Source organism: Corvus kubaryi, unplaced genomic scaffold (assembly GCF_017639235.1).
Source record: "Corvus kubaryi isolate FWS band 111438036 unplaced genomic scaffold, C.kubaryi_AGA036_p1.0 split3-73, whole genome shotgun sequence".
Lineage (NCBI taxonomy): Eukaryota > Metazoa > Chordata > Aves > Passeriformes > Corvidae > Corvus > Corvus kubaryi.
Genome location: NW_024582091.1, coordinates 29,361,610 through 29,380,600, shown reverse-complemented (window position 1 = coordinate 29,380,600; position 18,991 = coordinate 29,361,610). Strand labels below are relative to the sequence as shown.

At 43.9% G+C, this 18,991-nt stretch overlaps 1 long non-coding RNA gene across 1 annotated transcript; it reads right to left on the bottom strand.

Annotated features, from left to right (window-relative positions):
- Nucleotides 1–4,660: 4,660 nt before the first annotated feature.
- LOC121659247 lies at nucleotides 4,661–10,502 on the bottom strand. Its single transcript, XR_006014231.1, has 2 exons — nucleotides 9,950–10,502; nucleotides 4,661–5,001 (listed from the first exon to the last, which is right to left on the bottom strand). It is a non-coding gene; the product is annotated as an uncharacterized LOC121659247 (long non-coding RNA).
- Between the last annotated feature and the right edge of the window lie 8,489 nt (nucleotides 10,503–18,991).

The window sequence follows — 18,991 nt, the reverse complement described above, 5'->3', positions numbered from 1 at the left end:
GCCCCGCGACCCCCGCGCCCCGCGGGGCCACCGCGCCGGGACCCCGGGGCAGCGGGCGGGGTCGGTCCCGCGGGAGTCCCGGCCGCCGGGCGAGCTGTGCCGGCGTCCAGCTGAGCTCCGCGCTGGGAGGCGAGGGGGAGCCACGCCGGCGGAGCCCCGATATTCGCCCCGTTAAATGCTCATCGGTTTCCACAGGGGTGTTGTCTTTTTGGGGTGGTCTCTTTTGGGGCGTCGTCTTTTTGTGTTGGGGATGCTCACAGCTGGGCGGCACGGCACTTCCCAGCTGGCCGGTGGTGTGCGAACACCCGGCAGCTGCCGAACACTTGTCCTCTGAAACGCGGCACGGCCGGTGTCGTCTTCAACGACCTGGGAAAAGTGTAAAGAAAAAATCGCCTCTGAACAACGCCCTGGCTCTTACACTGCCAGAGGCACGTAAGGGACTGAGGGAGGCATGGCAGTCGCTGTAAAGTTCAGAGCTCCATACATTTTTCATAGAGACAGTGCACTTGAAGTTCATGCCTGGGCGAGGCTTGCTATAGTGTTGTGTTTCTCTCTTTCAAATACTGGGAGATTCCCCAAAGAGAAATGGAATGAACGTGGGTTCAATATTTCTTACTCCAAAGATAAAGATATTTCACTTCAAAAATTGAATTAGGCTCAGAGGAAGTGTCTTTTTTATCGAGCATGTCTCTCTGAAACTTACTACATGATAATTTTCCTGTCCTGTAAGTTATATACATGTGATATTTCACCTTCTTCATTCTATTGTTCCCCTCTACTTATTTTTGTCAAGGATTCTTTCCGTATATTTCTGTTTGTGTGAACCGTACACAAAGCTGTGAAGATGAGATGAACATTCAAAAGCAGGGAAATATGGTGGTAAAGCCATGCAGTGTCCCCCAGGGAAATCAGATAGATGTGATCCTTGAAATTACATTTGCCTTTTTTTATTTTAATTTCTAGATTTCAGGTCGGTAATGTCTGTTTGTAGAACTCTTCCTCTTGCCAATATCAATGTTTAATATGTCGATTTACTCTGAGTACCTCAGCAGCCTCCGTCTAACAGGTCTTCAGATGAGATCCGGTGGAGCATGTTGCTTTACCAGAGGAATGCTTTTGAAGATGGGGCTCGCTCACTCGAAATCCTGTAAAGTTCATTCTCTGTTCTGGGCAAAAAGCCAGCTGTTTTCAGCGCAAGCCGAACCTCAGTTGAATCGGATTATGCTACTAAGAGATTCTCCTCTCTCCTATTCCCCCCATGGCAACCACATGTTTCCGTAAGTGAAGATGAGGTTCATTCTCTGTGGCAGCTCTTGGAAGTGGAAGGGACAGAGGCTCGGAAGCTGCAGTGCCTGCAGCCGGGCGGTACAAGGTTAGCTGCGGGGCTGGCTGCCCGGGGCAGCCGTCCGTGCTGAGAGCCGGCACCGCCTGGGTCCAGCTGTAGCATCCGCCGACTGGCACACTCATCTGTGTCCTACGTACCTCTAGCACCTGTTTGTTAACGTTTCCATGCCCTTTGTTAAACAGGCTGTTTCTTCAAACTGCGGCTGGATGAGTATTCTGGAAGTGCTCACTGTGACGGCAGGAGAGGGTTTAGGGCAGAAATGTGTTTGCTTCTGGGTGCTCAGTGGCCATTTCAGACTAATCCAACAGCTGAGCAGATCACAACAACAGTATTTGTATAACTTTGCTCCCTCTGATTAAACCAAATGAATGCATACCTGAAGTCCAATTTGGGATCTGCCGATAAACGGGGGAGCTGTAGGTAGGTCCTGTCCTCAGAGCACCCCCCTTATTTGGCAGCCCCCTATTCGGCAATGCAGAGAAAAACTGTAGGTCTGTGCAGACAGCCCTGCTGCCATCGTGACAAATGAATTTCTTGCACATGCAGGTCCATCATAAATACGATGCCAAACTTTTGCCGTGTCCAATGAAATTGTTTCCAATTACTTTTCACTTTGACTCACTACCACACCACACAAGTAGCATTACACCATCCCATGGCGTCATGCTTTTAATATTCCAGCTTAGCCATGCAGGGTTTTTTCTATGATTAGACAAAATTACTGGGAGGAGCAATTATACAGGATGCATTCTGTTCAGTAATATCAGCAGTGGACTGCATCATACCATCAGTAGGGACTGATTGAGAGCAGCATTTTTTAACACTTTAATAATTGCTCAAGATGCTGTTCTTGTGGCTAAGTATCCCTCACAGTCCTAGCACGCCTGGCCTGATTTCAAGCAAAGTGCTAAGCATGCTCAGCTCCCTTGTAAGTGTTACTTCCCGTGTTGACATTCAACAGTGGCACGTCTGGCATTTTCATTAATGTAACACCCAGCTGGAGTAGTTTTACCAGAATATAAGCACAGAATCTGTATAATTGTGAAAATTTGTTTTCTGTTAAGCATTTCACCTCCCAGGTGAACATACTAGAGGTTAGTCTGATGACTCTTTTTTGTCGTTTACTCTGAAGAAGCAATTTACCTTCTAGCATTGGATCTGATTTTAAGTGTAGGTTTTCCAGTATTGTCACGTGAGTTTAAACCCAGACTCTCAAAGGCACTGAACTGTCTCAGACTTTTTGCTCTCCAACAGTCTCCATGAATAAAAGGAAAAAAACTCTCCATGGCCACCAGGGTTCACAGGGGACCAAGTCCTTTTAACTTTTGGGTTTCTGTCAATAAAGGTATAGAGAGCTGTTGTAACAGCAACCTCAACGACTACCTAACACACTGCCCAGGGGCCTGGCCTAAGCCTAAATCCTCATGCCTGAAGCACAATCCTTAAGCTAAATGGAGAAGTCCTCTCCTGGGGCTCAGATCTTTCAGCTGTGCTCTGATCCCGCTTGAGACCTGGAAGGACCTGTGGCAGGACCAGACGCTAACCAGTAGATAGAGGGACAATACAGTATCAGTAACACTTGTTAAGTAGGGCAACAGTGCTAATAGAGAAGAAATTTTTATAAAGGGATGTGCCTACACCTCCAAGTAGTTTGAACAGTCTCCCTGGATGTGAGGGCTTGTGCTCTCACATCAGATTAGCCAAATTTTAGAGATTTTAAACTCAGTCTTTCCTTTTCCAGCTGAGTCTCCTGGAAATGCTGAAATTGCTTTTTCTTGCATCCCTTGGTTGCCAGCTCCAAGGAAAGAACCCGAAATTCAATGGTTGCAGTTCTGTGGAACAGCTCTGGGTGTTGTAACTCTCAAGGCTGTTTGTCTTGCTGTGGGGATTCAGTCAGACAAACCAGACACTGCCATCACATTTTTTCAAGGGTGAGAAAACTGAGGTACTGAAGCAGCTCTAGCCAACACAGGACATGCCCTGTCATTTCAACAATCAATCAACCCCCAAGGATGCCAAGAGGAAGAATCATAATCTCTTTTTCATCCCTCTGAAATACTATTATATATTTGCTCTTTGATTTATATCAAATATATAAATTTTATGGTGATACAATAAAATTTAATATTTGATATAACATTTTGTTTATCTTGAACCTTTTTATTTTATAAAAACATTGCTTGATTATGACTAAGAAATCAAATATTACTTTTTTTCTTTATTTCTGGAATGAAACAGTTGCATCTGGAGGGAATGAGATCTTTCATTAACACACTCTGCTGCAATACCAGATGGATCAACATTAGCTCAGAGCTGCTATTCATCCCACTTGCTCCTGCATGGTGCTCCAGAGAAGGGTTATTCATATTTGTGGTGAGTTTGGGTTGAGCACCATCCTGAAGCTGTAGTGCTTCTGTTTAGCTTATTTGAAAGAAACCCAGGTATCTCTACAGGCAGAGCTGCATCGGGAAATGCTGACAGCCTTTGTTATGGTGCTTTTGGGGGACAAGCAACAGCCATGGAGCCGAAGTGTTGGTGTGCACAAAAGCCCTTTGCTGAAAATCCTTCCAGGCCTCTTCTTGGGCAGAGTTTATTAGGAGAGTCCTAATAAACCCTACTCCAACCACCTCCCAACACATGGGAAAAAGATTCACAGAGGTGATGGGTTTCCAACATGGAAGGTTGACTATGACAAAGAAAAGGAAGGGTAGAGCATATCAGCACAACCTTCATGTTATTCCCCAGCCTCCATGCGCCAGTGTCCCATTTTGGCACCATTGTTGCCATTGTTACAGATAATCATGGCCTCACAAGACAACTTCTTACGAGGTGAGAAGTCATCAGTCGTGAATGGTGAGCGTAGCATGTCTGTTCATACATGTTAGTGCATGAACCTCTACAGAAAGGCAACATAGCTGTGGGGAATATCAGTACACAGCCCACATACAGTTCCCAGGTGGGAACTCTGCATGTCATGAAACGAGAGGAGCGTGGAGGCACAGACAGAGCTGTGCTCCCCACTGGTTCTCACTCTCTTGCCTTGCATGCAATGTGAGACACCCCACCCGCATCGCAGAGAGCGTGAGGAAGGTTGTGGGTGGCAATGCCTATTATTCACATCCATCATAAAAATACTTTATATTTTTCATTAGTTGCAGGAGGGCATATAACAACTGGCTAATAATTTTCATTCTTGTAGGGGAATATTCACACACACGCACAGAGACAGGAAGAATTGCATTGCAATACCTTTGGAGCCTGAGACCAAGCAGCTGCATCCATATAAAAAAGATAGATTATACAATACAGAAAAGGTAAAATTAAATAGAATTTATTCATTTCCATCACCTTGGGTGAGCAGCAAAGGCACAATAAAAAGTACAATAAATAATCTGCGAATGCCTGAGCTTACAATAGTACAAGGTTCACAAGCAGTTCAGAAGCAGAACATCTGGAATAGCTCAGTTTCTCTGGAGGAGAATGGGGAGAGCTCCTGCCTCACATGTGATTGCCTCTTCTTTGAGATTTCCTTGCTTCACTGCTGCAGCAATCATTTCAGCACGTTGTCGCAGCCGTGCAATCACCGGCAGCTTTTTGACAGTTGCAGACGTTTACCTACTTGTCCTCTTCCAAATTTGCATAAACATAAATGAATCCTGCAGAGATTAATTAAGAACAGTATTAACTTTCCTGCTTTGCTCGTAGCATAGGTCACTCACAGACTCAAAATCTCAGACTGGAAAGAGAGCTGAATCTCAAAAGCAACAGCTCATCAGCTCATCAGCTCAGGAAGCTGCGGGGAGGCAGGCTGTTATTTCCCTTGCTGATATTCAGTACCGAAAAAGCAAGCAGGAAGAAGTCCCTAACCTGGTAGCAAAAGAGAAATGAACTTACAATAAATCGTGTGTTGCCAGTTTTGTCCAGCTCAATAGCACTTTCACATCTACTTTTTCTTTTCAATAAACCACATTAAAATTACTTTTATTTGTTTTATTGCGTGATTCCTGTCCTTCCTCATTGCATTATTAAATGTTAGCCCTCAGCATGCCCTGATTTAAGTGTCTCTACTTGTCCAGAAATAACAAGTTTTTTAAATAATCCTGTTCTTCTATGGAAAAACAATAACTCTTTTCAACCTGTTACTGTTCAGGAATCTGAAAATGTGATACACAGATGAGAAAAATCAAACCAATTCCTTTTGATTTTGAGGAAGCAAGTCTTGAAAAGTCCATTCAGGGGAAATATGACAATCTAATATTGCTTCATTTCCTTACTTATCTATACTTAACAGAAAACTCTCCAATCCTGCAGGATCTTCTCTGCCTGGCGGACTCAGGGAGCAAGTTGGAGGCATGCTTTGACACACAACTTGGGAAACATTTTTGGAAATGACACACCTCACAGCAGAGGTGGTTTATTAGTCCATTTGCATGCCAGATAATTAACAATCTGTCAGGGAGAGGCCTGGGTTTCCAAGAGTGAAGTTGCCCTTGGAATGAGAGGCATTTCACTGCCCTGGTTTCAGCACACCATCTCCATATAGCAGTAGCTCAGTGGAACGTAGAGGCCTGTGATGTACATGAGATCATATAAGGTGATCTCAGGGTCCTCCTGGCCACACCCTCTCTGGGTAAGCAATGTCCAAACGAACACTCAGGGTGAGAGGCGAGAGATGTAGAACGACAGAATCATTTCAGTTGGAAAGGACCTTGAGATTACCAAGTTCAATCATTGACTCAGCACTGCCAAGGCCACCACTGAACCATGGCCTCAAGCACCACAATGTAACATGTCTTTTAAATGCCAGGGCTGGTGACTCAACCATTTCCCTGGGCAATCTTTCAGTGCTGAACAGCCCTTTCAGTGATGAAATATTTTCTAATATCCAATCTAAATTACCCCTGGTGCAACTTGTCCTGTCAGCCTGTTGCTTATTATGTGTGAGAAGAGATCAGTCCCTACCTTGCTACAACCTCCTTTCAGGCAGCTATAGACATCAGTAAGGTTCCTCCTGAGCCTCCTATTGTCCAGGCTAAACAACCCCAGCTCCCTTGGTTGTTCCTTGCAAGACTTGTTCCCCAGACCCTTCACCAGCTCCATTGCCCTTCTCTGGTCATGCTACAGCACCTCAGTGTCGCTCTCTTTTAGTGAGGGGCCCAGAACTGACCACAGGATTCAAGGTGTGGTCTCATCAGCACTGAGTACAGGGGGACAATCACTGGTCCTGCTGACCACACTGTTTCTGATACAGGCCAGGACTGCCAGATTCCAGGGCAAAGTGACACAGCAGTTTTTCTGGACAAGAATTCCATTTTGAAAAAGGATTTCAACATTTAAAGCAAATCACCTCAGGAGAAAAATGAGAGTTCATTTTGTAAGGGAGAAAAGCCATTAGATGGACTGTGGAGAAATTAAAGGGGCTTCCCAAACAGTAAATGTGTTAACCTCTAGAGAAAACCAACCATACATATTGTATGCCTTAGTGGTATTGTAATACATCTCATTGACAGACTTTTGTCCTAGTTAATAACACCAAAGGTCTCTGGGTTTCCAATTATTGCTGTCATATCTCCCATAGGGAAACAAAATGATAGGGCTGAAACCTAAATTAAACCCACTGGAGATGCAAGCAAGATCCTAGGGAGTGAAGCCCCAGCCCTGACCGAGGGCAAGTGCAGTGTGGTTCTCCCTCCTCCCCCAGGGCCATGGGGAGACATGTCCAGCTGAGGAAAGGCTGCAGAAGACAGAAGCAGAAGGGTTGTGTTTCAGGCAGTGATCATGACAGTGGTGCAGGTTTAGCTTTTCCCTCTTCCTTTCACCTGCGCAGTCCGGATATCTGAAATGGTACTGCTGTGACCACAGCTGTGTCTTTGCTGATGCTGCCTACCCTTCACCATCTATCCAAACTTGTCATGTCTTCTCTCTCTGGCCTTGTGTATATCCCACCTGCCTCAGCTCCCCTGCACAGTCCCACCTTCCCAGAGCTGATTCAAACATCTGTGACAGACAATGCAGCAACACTTCAGTTAATTCTACAGGGGAGGAGAACGACTGACCTTTGCACTGCCTTTCCTTCTTTCTATCACTTCTAACTTCCTGAGACTTCCCAGGACTGTCAGAATCCTGGTTACACCTTGAGGCTGTCCTAGAGTGTGGGAAATACAAGAACAAACATGCTCTTTTTCTAGTATGACAATGCTCTAAAGCCACCAAATCAGAGCATCTTTAGGGTAGAGGCTACAACAAGCCAGGTGCTTTTTTAACTCCATCAAGTAATGGCACAGGCTGCCCAGGATAGAAAGTCTCCATCCTTCGAGGTTTTCAAGATCCAACTAGTGAAATCACAAGGCACCCGGTCTCACAGGAGGTTGGACCAGAGTCTTTCTGTGCTCTCTTCCAAAGAAAGTTATCCTACAGTCCTATGAATTAGGATTTTAGCTGTGTCAAGTTATGTTTCAGCAGTAGGTGTAACTGTCAGGTCAGAAAAATCCAGAAGGGGAAATAGATGGGAAGAGTAACCTTTTCACTGCTTCTCATTTTATTAGGATAAAGTTACAGATAAACACAAAAGGATGAGGATCTATAAAGTGACTTAGTCCCAGATGGCATTCTTCAAGAATGAAAATTAAATGTATGTAAATAAAACAACAACAAAGTGTTTGACAAGTGCAAATTCTTAATTACTCAAATTTATTGGTAGGAATAGCAGCAATTCAGCTCTCTTGCCATATTTCTTGATGGACTGGAGAGAGGAGCACCTCTTGGAGTTATTGCCTCAGTAAGATTCAGTATGTATGTGACTGACTGGCTGTTTTAGTGTATCCATCAACAGAGGTAACAACTAATAAAACCAGATAAAAATCAGAATACTTCCTTTGGAAGCAGTACTCTCTCAGGATATTTATTATTGGTTTCTGTTGATTCTTTATATCTGGTACATTTTTGTGAAATGTCTTAATCTTTTAAAAATAAAGATTGATCTCGAGGTATTAACAAGTTCTCCTTCCAAAGTGTAAAGTGCCTTTCCATGTTATCTTTTTTTCATATGTCACTCTGTTTTGCAGGCCTTGTTGGCAAGACACAACTGCAATTCTGCAAGTGAATGAGAGGAGGGATTGTTGTTAAGCCAAGTCCAAAAGCTAGTGTGCTGAAGGAATTAAAGATGAAATACATAACTTTTGGGGGCAAGAAAATCACACCTGCTAGTCACACTTTGCAAATAGGTGAACTCTTTGGGTGATTAATGAAAGTTTCTGTCAGGTTGAAGGCTTTATTAAATTATTATTTATTATATTAGTTCTGAATTACTGAAATAGCGGCAGGAGACATGATTAACAGGATGACTCGAGCTTAGGAAGGTATCACCTAATGAGGTCATTATGTCAGCATCATCAGCAGTGTTTAAGATAAAGAAGGATACATGGAAAGTGGAATTATTTCCATGGCTAATCCTGATTGATTCCAGAGGTTAGATTTGATGATTAGAGAAGCCATGTCCCACATACAGTCTGAGAACATGCTAATGGTTAATAAAGGATTATCTGAATGAACACTGAATTTTGAAAAGAGGTATGGAAGGCAGAGACCATGGGCAAAAGCGCTGGACCAAATTCAGCTCTTTTTGCTGACTGGGATGTTAACTTCTCTTGACTTGGTCCTTTTAACTTATTCTCAGAGCATGTTCAACTAGATCCCATGCTAAACAACTGATGCAGGACTTGGGTGGAAATTTTACTTGGTTTGAGACTTTTGCTGCAGGTGCATAAGCTGCTCTGGTAAACACAGGTCTTCTGATTTCTACACACATTTGTACCAAACTGCAGAGCTCAAGCCTCGCCCTGCTCCGCACTTAGGACAGAGAGCAGGGAAACAGGATGAATAATGTGCTTGTCCTGGTGTACAAGCAGCCAGGATTTGCTTCTTCCTACACTGGATTTAATGAACATGCCTATCATATTCTGGAAAGTATTTAACTGCCATGCCAACAGAAGCAAGAGCTATCCTCAGTGATAAGAACTACTTAGCAGACAGATATAATGCCTGTGTTGAAGTAAAAGCAAGTAAATCCCACCATAATGTGCTCCTGTACATACTGTGAAATCCTTCTCAAGGAAGTACAGCCTGAGTAACAGAGTTTAAATCCAGTTGAGATGACTGGGACTGCTTCTCAGCTTTCTCCTACTCAGTAACCCAGCACAGGAGCACTGGAGACAAAGTACCAGAAGGGTAATAGACACGCAAAATATTTCGCAGCATCACTTGAAGACTGACTTGCACCCATTAAAATTTATTGCCTGACAACTAATCCTGTAAACTACTTCCTACAGCCCTATGAAAAGCCTGCCAGATAATGCCAGCCTTTCTGCTTGCTGAGTCTTCCCCTTCCTTGGACAAGCAAAGACTTCATTTGCAGTTTGAGATTCAACTCCCTCCGCCTCAGCCTTTCCAAAGAATTTACCAGAAAGAAAAATGGGCAGCAAAGCTAATGTTACTGAAGGGAAAGTGTCTTTTCAAAGTCTGTGAAATGCACAAAGACATTCCAAATTTTACATCCGAGACTTCTAGTAAAGAGTGGAAATCTATGATACAAAAAACATAGCCCACCTTGTGCTTGAATCCCTCTGGATTTGAGTCTGAGTTCTTTTGAAGTTACAAGGAAGAGCAGATGGGTTGATGCAAGATGCAGCCTCAGTACTGTGGTCCAGGAGCAAAGAAACCACAGGTCCCCTGCAGTACAGCATCTGCCATTCAGTGAGTGTCAGCTGTTCAGATTAAAGAGAGGTAATTCTTCTGTTCTTCAAAATACCACAAGTGGTCAGTACAACAGCTGCACATGGGATAGTTATTTACTCCAGACGAGGATCTCCTGTATCATAAAAATCTGCCACATGTCCAAGCCACATGTCACGACAAGACAGTAACTTGGGTTGCGTCGTTCCGTGGAGGTCGAACACGGAGCACCATTTGACACTTTAGCGTGCCATAAATCGAGTCTCTCCTGATGGGAGAGAATTTGCTGAAAGTCCTTGCAAGGCGCTTAAAAGATAAAACGAGACGTCTTCTGTAGTTTCAATGCTTCTAGATAGTTGTTTATTAAGTCTTATCAGAGAAACTGAGCCACTAGCGTGACCCAGGTACAGCATGGAAGGAGGAAAAGTAGGAGCGAGAGCGAGAAAGACCAATTATCAAGATTTACACAGCCTTTTAAAGACATTTTAACCAATAGTTACTAAAAATGTACATTATTTTTACTTTCTTACCAATTATTTAGTAAAATGACTAGGAACTGCGGAATTTTCTATCCAATCAATCCAAACTACTTTTACTGCAAAATATGGAGTGGTAGAAGAAGGAGAAGAAGTTTTAGAGAACAACAACAATCCTCCATTTTGGTATTTTTTACTCTTATCTATATACTATAAAGAGAAGCCTAAAACCTCTAAATTTTTCACCCTGTGACAATCTTACATAGTAGTCTATAATCTAATTCACACCACTGTATTTTCTAGCTGTTGTCTGACTGTTGGTAATTTTTTCCAAGGTTTAAAGCTATACCAGTGGTGTCCACGGGGGTAAAAACCCTTAAAAACAGGCAGAGAAATATTCTCGGCACTCTGGGTTCCTGAGTCGAGAGTGTACAAAAGCTGTACTGAAAGCCATTAAAAGAATTTGGTGGATGAGAGGCTGGACATGACTGGGCAATGTGCACTTGCAGCCCAGAAAGCCAACTGTGTCCTGGGCTGAATCAAAGGCAGTATGGCCAGAAGGGTGATGGAGGTGATTCTGCTCCTCTGCTCTGCTCTGGTGAGACCCCACCTGAAGTGCTGCAAGCTGCTCTGGGGTCCCCAGCACAGGAAGGACATTGATCTGTTGGAACATTCCCAGAGGAGATACACCAAGGTGTTTAGGGGGATGGAGCACCTCTCATACAAGGAAAGGCTGAGAGAATTGGGTTTGTTCACCTTGGAAAAAAGACGGCTTGGGGTCACCTAACTGCAGCCTTCCAGTACCTGAAGGGAGCCTGCAAGAAAGATGGAGGGGACTTTTTATGAGAGCATGTAGTGACAGGAAAAGGGAGAATGGGTTCAAACTAAAAAAGAGGTTTGGATTAGATATTACGAGGGTTTTTTTCTGTGAGGGTGGTGAGGCACTGGGACAGGTTGCCCAGAAAAGTTATGGGTGCCTCATCCCTGGAGGTGTTCAGGACCAGGTTGGATGGGCCCCTGAGCAACCTGGTCTAGATGAAGGTATCCCTGCCCATGTCAGTTAGTGCTGGAACTAGATCATCTTCAAGGTCTCTTCCAACCCAAAGCATTCTATGATTCTATGAATAATACCATAATTCATTATGGTATTTCCACAGCTGGACCAGCTGCTGGATTAGGAGTCCCTGTGGGTGGCATATATCCCTGTATACGGGGATGAGCACAAGGGTCACTGACAGGAGTCATACTCCAGTCGTTTTGCTTAAAATAAAAGAATTGTGCAAGTAAAATAAAAGCTATGTGCTTGTCTTTCCCAAGGGCCTAGATTTCAGACAGAGTGAGACATTGTCTTCTTGCTTTGTAGACTATTTCAAGGCTGCAGTACCCAGAGGAAGTGTTTACATTGAGTAGCTGGACATGAGCTCTGGAGCTGTGTCCAATGGTAATGCAGCAGTAATCTGTGCACAGAGCAAGATAGAAATCTTGGTAGGCCCCTTACAAGCTGTAAGGTTATGTCACAGTAAGCAGTGCAAGCAGCTGCAGCAGCTTTCTGAAAGGTCTGGAGGGTTTAATAGCTACAGTATAGCAACAAAACATACCCAGAAAATGTCAGCGTGACAATTTTGCAGGCTTTCAGCATAAAGCTTAGAGACCCCCTGAGCATACTCTGGAAGCCAAACCATATTTTTTTTTACAATCCCTACCATGTGCCTGAAGGTCAGCACTGCCGATGTTTCTGGCACAGAGAGCTCTTCGGGAGTCTCTTGTGGTGTTTCAGGATGATTTTGAAACAGGTGAAAAGGTTTTTTCAGCACAGGGTATTGCCTATATACAGCAAAAATTAATGATGAGAAATGACAGCTAAATGGGATGGAAAATACAGGTTTACAACCATCACTGCTGCCCTGAAATTTTTCTCCTCCCCAAACCCTGCTCAACTGTGTGTGTTTTGCCCATTTCTATGCCCCTGCGCCGTCTTCTTCCCCTTCTTCCACCATTTCACTGCTTTTTGCAACACACAACATTGTATCAACAAGCTCCATTTGGCTCCTGCAAAGGAAGAAAACCTAAGCTTTGACTTTTTTCCTTTGCCTTGTGACATTGCCATTCTGAGTGCACTGGCTAAAAAAGAATCATGATTGGCATTCATGGCAGGAGCAGAACTGATGCAAGATAAATCAATAGGAACATGGGCTAAACCAGCTTCAGTACATCTATCATAGTAATTTAGCTAAGTTTAAATTAATTTAATTAAAGTGACTCACTTTTCTGGTAGAGGCAAGGCTTTACAGTGTGCCAGCTTTAATCCATTGACTGGATTAAAATAATAAAAAAGGGGTGGCTGGTGACTTTCAGGTTCAAGATGATGAGTGACTGGTAGTGTCACAGAGAAGGAGCCATATGAAGGTATCTGGATGTGCTCTTAAAAGAAGAAAATTAATCAGAATGAAGAAATTTCCCTTAGAGTGCAGTGTTGTGTAGTAAACAAGGCCTGAATTATTAACCCTGCACATTATCAATATCCCTGTAACCCTTGCCTCTTTTGGACAATCACCTTTTAGGAGAGCAAAAAGCCTTGCCTGCTGACAGAGAGAGCATAGCTGATCATTGCATATTAATAGCTGGCCACTTCACAAAGTAAAACTTACTGGTTTAAATTGCTTTCCCCTTTAAAGCACTTGTTTCTAGGGTAAGTCTCACCCCTGGTGAAGGTGGAATAACACAGCTGTTAGTTTCACGTTACATTTTTATCAGTTTGGGCACCTGGAGATCTAATTCAGCTCAGATTATTAGTGAGAATTTCCTAAATTGTAGTTTGAGTCTCCTAAACTCTCTAGGCCAGCGTAGACTCTGCTGCCTCTCTGCAATACTTTCAAGTAGACTGTTGTGTACAATTGCTGTGTCATGGGATATTTTGGGACACAACACCAGAGATTTCTGGTTGAAATGCTCACAGGCGTGGTAGGCTATAAAGCCCTGCCCTTTCCACGGAGAACATTTTGTTTATGGCTGGGGTCATTTTTACCGAACCCAGTTTTGTAGAGCTTGTCAGTTGCAATAAGACAAAGAACGACTTTACGTGAGAACTCTTCATCATCCTTCCTTTCCAGTCGACAGATGACCTCCAAGCAAACATCATTTTCAAGCCCCTCCATTACAGTGAAGTTGACTTATTGTCATGTCATTATTGCTGGCAGTTCCTCTGCCTCCACTGTGACCACTCAGAGGCTCGTATCAGACATTGAGGTGATGTTACCAACTTAAAATTTGCCCCCGTAGAAGGGTTGGCAATTTTATGTACTGACCATGTAATGGTACAAACCTATTTGCTTTATTACTCCCCAGCTCCCAAAATAACATCTCTTTCTTCTCTAGTGCACAATCCACTTTGAAAGCACAGGTAATTTGTATGAGCCTGGTGGAATATGTTACATACATGTGGCTTTCAGTTGCTTGTCTTCCCTTCCTTCCTTGCCCCAAAACCATGAGGGGAATTTAAGTGCCTTGACGACTGATGGGTTTTTTTTAATTAACTATTGAAGATGGTTTACATGCAGTTTCTCATTCTAGGTGAGACTTAATTAATTTCAACAGGCTCTTATTTCCCAAAAAAAAACCCCAAACAAACCTAATCTGAACTCAATTGTAACAAGTGTTAAAATAATTTCAAAATCAGGGTTTTCTCCCTGAGAGCATGTAAGATTTCACTTTAGCCCACAAATATTCTCATACAACTACTTCTGTTTTTCTGATTGCTGATTTTATTTGGTTCACTTCTTCCTGTCTGGTTTCTGACTTTTTTTTTTCCTCCAGAGTCTGTCTGACATCTAAGGAGCAAATCACAGCAAATAGCTCCTGTCTTGTCTAGCTAATTGCTACATTGACACTATGAGCAACAGCAAAAGGAGTAAGATGGGAATTTGAGCAACAATAATGTGAAATGCTTGGTAAAACAGGCACAAAAGGAAAAAGACAAGACTAGGAAAAACCGAAACCATCAGTGTTGCACTCAAGTCCCTCCTACCATGTTTAACATTTCTTTCTCCTAGTAACAGAACTGATCATCACAGTGCTTCCTCAGGACTGCCTGCTATATTGTATGCCACAAATCAGAACATTTTGTTAGCGTTGGTCTCCTTAATTACTGGCCACTGCTATTGCAATAGTAGTGTAATGCATTTATCCATCCTCTTCTAGGAAACATTTTTCTTGTGTCCTATTTGCTTCTCTTACCCTTCTTGGCAATGTGCAGTTTAGGATAAAATGGTTTTGTCTATCATAGCAAAGTCACATGTAACTGCTGCCAGCTTGAATTTTGTGTGGAATGCATTTTAAAGGTTCACCAAGCTTTTGCCTTGATTGGCAAAAAATGGAATGTTCACTCTGAGTGTTTTCTATTTTCAAGAAACAATCTTCAAGCATATTTAGAGCTCCATCTCTTGTACCAGTCTGGATCGTTATGGCACAGGCTCAGATATTAGGACTCTTGGCAATAGCTAAGAAAATACATCTGGAGTGTTGTTCAGTTGGGCTCTAAAAGTTTAGACTGGTAAATGCAACCCCAAATCTGGGTATCCTGGACCAGTAAGCTCAAATGCACAGAAAAATTTGTTTTTAAATGAGGGAGGGGCTACTAAAAGTTGGACCATCATTTTGTGGCTTTGTAAGATAAGGTCCTTGGTGGCAGAACCAGTCTGAAGTGTTGGTTGCTTCCCTTTCCTCTTCCTCACCACCCTGTCTCTTCCTACTGTTTGCTCAAACAGATTTCTGCCTGAGGCACTGTTTTTCCCACAACACTGTGAATGTGATGAAGGAATCAACAGACCTGCTCCAAGAATGTTTTTAGTTGGTCATTCTTAAGCTGGGCCAGTTCTGTGCTAGGTTTGCTTGAAGGTCTGGTGTGTGAGGAGAGCTGGGCAAGCGGTGGCAGTGGGGCAGCAGCCCCTTAGCACAGCTGATTGTTCTGTGGTGTGGAGATTTTGTGTCACGAAACTACAGCCGGGGAGAGGACTGCCAAAAGGCTGGGTGCCACTAGAGTGCCAAGAGAGCCCCCATCCCTTGTGGTTTTCAGAGTTCTATTCATCCATTTGACAGAGTGGCACTGAATTAAACACTTGACTGTTAAGGTCAATTAAGTGACCTCATTTGCAGAAGTGTAGCTCCTACGTGTGTCAGATTCAGGGTTAGAAGCCAAATTTCTGGAGTTACTTTCGTAACACGTGAGGCCAGGTTTGCCTTCTTGCAGAACGACACCTGGCAGAAAGGGGCTTTGTGCCTGCCTCAGGAAAATCCTGCCTGCTGGCTGAGGTTTGAGTAAGGAGATTATCTCTGCTTCCTCACCTGTAAAAAGATAATTACACTGCCCAGCTTTCTATAGAACCTTTGCATCTCCAGATAAAATATACTACAGAGAGGCTATACTACATGAATTATTCAAGCTAAATTAAATTAATGAAGACTGTGGAAACTCAGTTGCTTTTGTTTCTTTTTTTAATGTGATAGGTTCGGATTCTGCAGTGGCCTTTGTGGTCTCAAAATATTCTGAGAGCACTGCTAGCTCACAGCTCTGTTGAAAATATTTTCTTCATTGTCTGAAAATATATTAATTTAATTATTGACAAGTCCATTTGTGAGAGAGCTATTGAAGCGTGACCAGCTCACCACAGTGTTTCCTCTAACCATAGAATGCCACAGGGAGTGAAAAATGAAAAGTCAATGCAATCTCTGTGAGACAGAGAGATGGATTTATGAGGAATTACAGGCTGGTTTAGAAGGAAAAAAAATTATCATTTGGACAACAATGTAGGATTATAAGGACAGGTCTTGCAGTGTCCAGGAAGGACCTAGACAGAGCATGTACAATGTCACCCCAGGATGCCTTAAATCCTCTGCACCAGTGCTTTTGGGTTAGCTGTGCTACCATCCCTGCTGTGGGCCTCTCTAAAATCCCCTCTCCCTTTCTCTCTCCCCAGGATGTCAGCAGATACCTCCTGCATGAAACTAGGCAATTCTCACCCCATAATTTGGGATGCGGGGCTGCCAGCACTACTCTTCTGGTAGCCTGCAACAGCAGCTTAACTGAAATAAAATTATTATTTATTTTGCCAAAAAGTTGCACAGGTCTTTGTAGGACAGATTCAAGAGAGGTGCCTTACACATTATATTTGTACTCATACTTAATTTTCCTTGGTGGAGCATAGGCAGACATGGCATTTTTCCCCATCATGGAGAACTGGAAGCTGGCTATCAGGCTTGCAGCCTGTTTCCTGTGATTCTTTTTTTTTTTTTTTCAAACATATCTTTAGCCTGTCAGCTTTTCCTGGCTCGCATAATTCCCTGCCCTTTTTCAGAATCTTAGAGGTGTTAGGGACTCCTGTGACAGCAGGCTTGGCTACTGGAGGAGTCTCCCAGCCTGTCTGGGTAGAGACAAGACATTGTTATCCTCACTGCTTTGAAGCTGAGTACCTGAGCCTGGCTTAACCAGGTCATTATTTTACTTTTCCTTGCTCAGATCTGTAAAAATCCCATTATTTCCTGCTTTCAATTAATTCACAAATTCAGGCAACCAGCAGTAGGAAATGTGGGGAGGAGGCAGGAGGAGCAATACAGCATTAATCAAAGGGTCGTGCAGGCATTTTCCCAGTTTGCCTCACTTTGTTACCACAGAATTCCACGTGATCCTGAAAACAGGGATTCTTGCCTAGAGCTTATAATAAACAACCTGTCATCTCTGTGTTTCTGTTTATTTAAATTAACAAAGGGATAATTTCTGTCTGGCATGCAGCAGAGCAGAAAGGCAGGAGGGGAGCAGGCTTGGCCATGCCACCCACTTCCTGCTACTTAGGCGATGCTGGGTTGATTCCCAGTGCCAGGCAGTCCCTGCTGCCCCCTAAATTGTGCCTGAGGCTGTGGACACAGCTTGGAGAAGGCCTCTGTCCTGGGGAATGCAGGGGTTTTGTGATTTGTTGCGAATTAGCTGCCTACCTACCAGCCAGGCCAACAGGTTTATTTTTCCCAAAGGCAGACCTCAGACCCAGATCTCAGACCCAGACACACACTGCACTGCTGGAAGGGACAGAGGGAGGGAGCATCACGTGTTCAAGGTGAGGTTTTAGCAGCTGCCAAGAGCATCCACTGCTTCTGCATCACTGGCATGAAAATAGAGCTGAATGCAGCCTACCTAAAATCTGAAAGGGAAGGATGAGGTTCAGGGAGACCCAGCTATCTATTTTCACTGCCTTCTCCCCTTCCTTTTTGGGTGTGCTTCAGGTTAAAAGCAACTGTGGTTTGGAGTAACTTTACTGAACCACTAAAAAGAGGCAAACTGCCAGGGGAGGACTGTCTTGTAGAGCCCAGCTCAGGTAGCTCTGTTGTGTTTCCATGGCAGAGTAACGTGGGGCTGTGGCCCAGGGGTAGTGGGACTCCAGGCTGTGCTGTGAAGAGGAGGCATGTCTTCCCCTGTAAAGGGCTTCACAGCATCTCCTCATGGGATACATCTTCTGTGTCTGAGGCTAGGCTGTGGCCTGCCTCCCAGCACTCGGAGCCAGCTGCTAGCTACAAGGGTGCACGGGCTGTGGTGTGGCTCTGTAGCTGCTGAATGCCCACAGGGGAACTTTTAGATCAGGGTGCAATTAGAGTACATGTTTTCCTGTGGTCTGGTCCATGGTGGACAGTTCTGAACCTGCCCAACACCTCAGCCACGCACAGTGAACCAGAAAACAAAGGCATTACATTTTGGGAAACACCATGTCCGTCCCCCCCCCCCAAAATAAGTCCCAGTCATTAGGAATGTGTCTACAGAACCCCTTTGATATTTCAATTTTGTTGAGGTGAAATATGAACAAAGTGGTGAGTGCATAAGGATGTTCTTGGTTAACTACCTGGTGAGGTAAGGGTGTTTTTTACTCTCCTTGTTTCCCATGCAGTGAGCACAACAGAGTAAGTCAGTTCCTCACACTCATTATTTGATCACCTCCAAAAATAGATTCCTGCATATTTCATCTACCAGAAAACTTGCAGAGAGAGAAAAGACCTACTTTTTTTTTTCCCTGCCAGTTGTGCCTGAAGCAATGTCACACTCTAAGCAACTACTGGACGGCTTTCATACTTTCTCCTGCTTCACAAGGAGTTGGCTACACAGATGTCAGGGCCCTGAGGGCACCAGAAGCCTTACTGCACCTGCCCAGCCTTTGCTGGATCCACCTGGGGCCAGAAGCCCCATTTCAGCCCAGCCTAGGGTCAGTCCCTGCCCCACTGACACCACAGCAGTGCTGACTGTGCTGGGATCCCTTGGTTGTACATCGAAGCCTTGTCTCTTGTCCTGTCTCCTACTTCCTCTCCTTCAGCTCCTGATGGGAGCTCCTGGATGGTCCTTGGTCCTTTTTCTTCACTTCTGTGCTAGTTTGAAAACAAACCAGTGGGAGGCACCAAGTCAGAATAA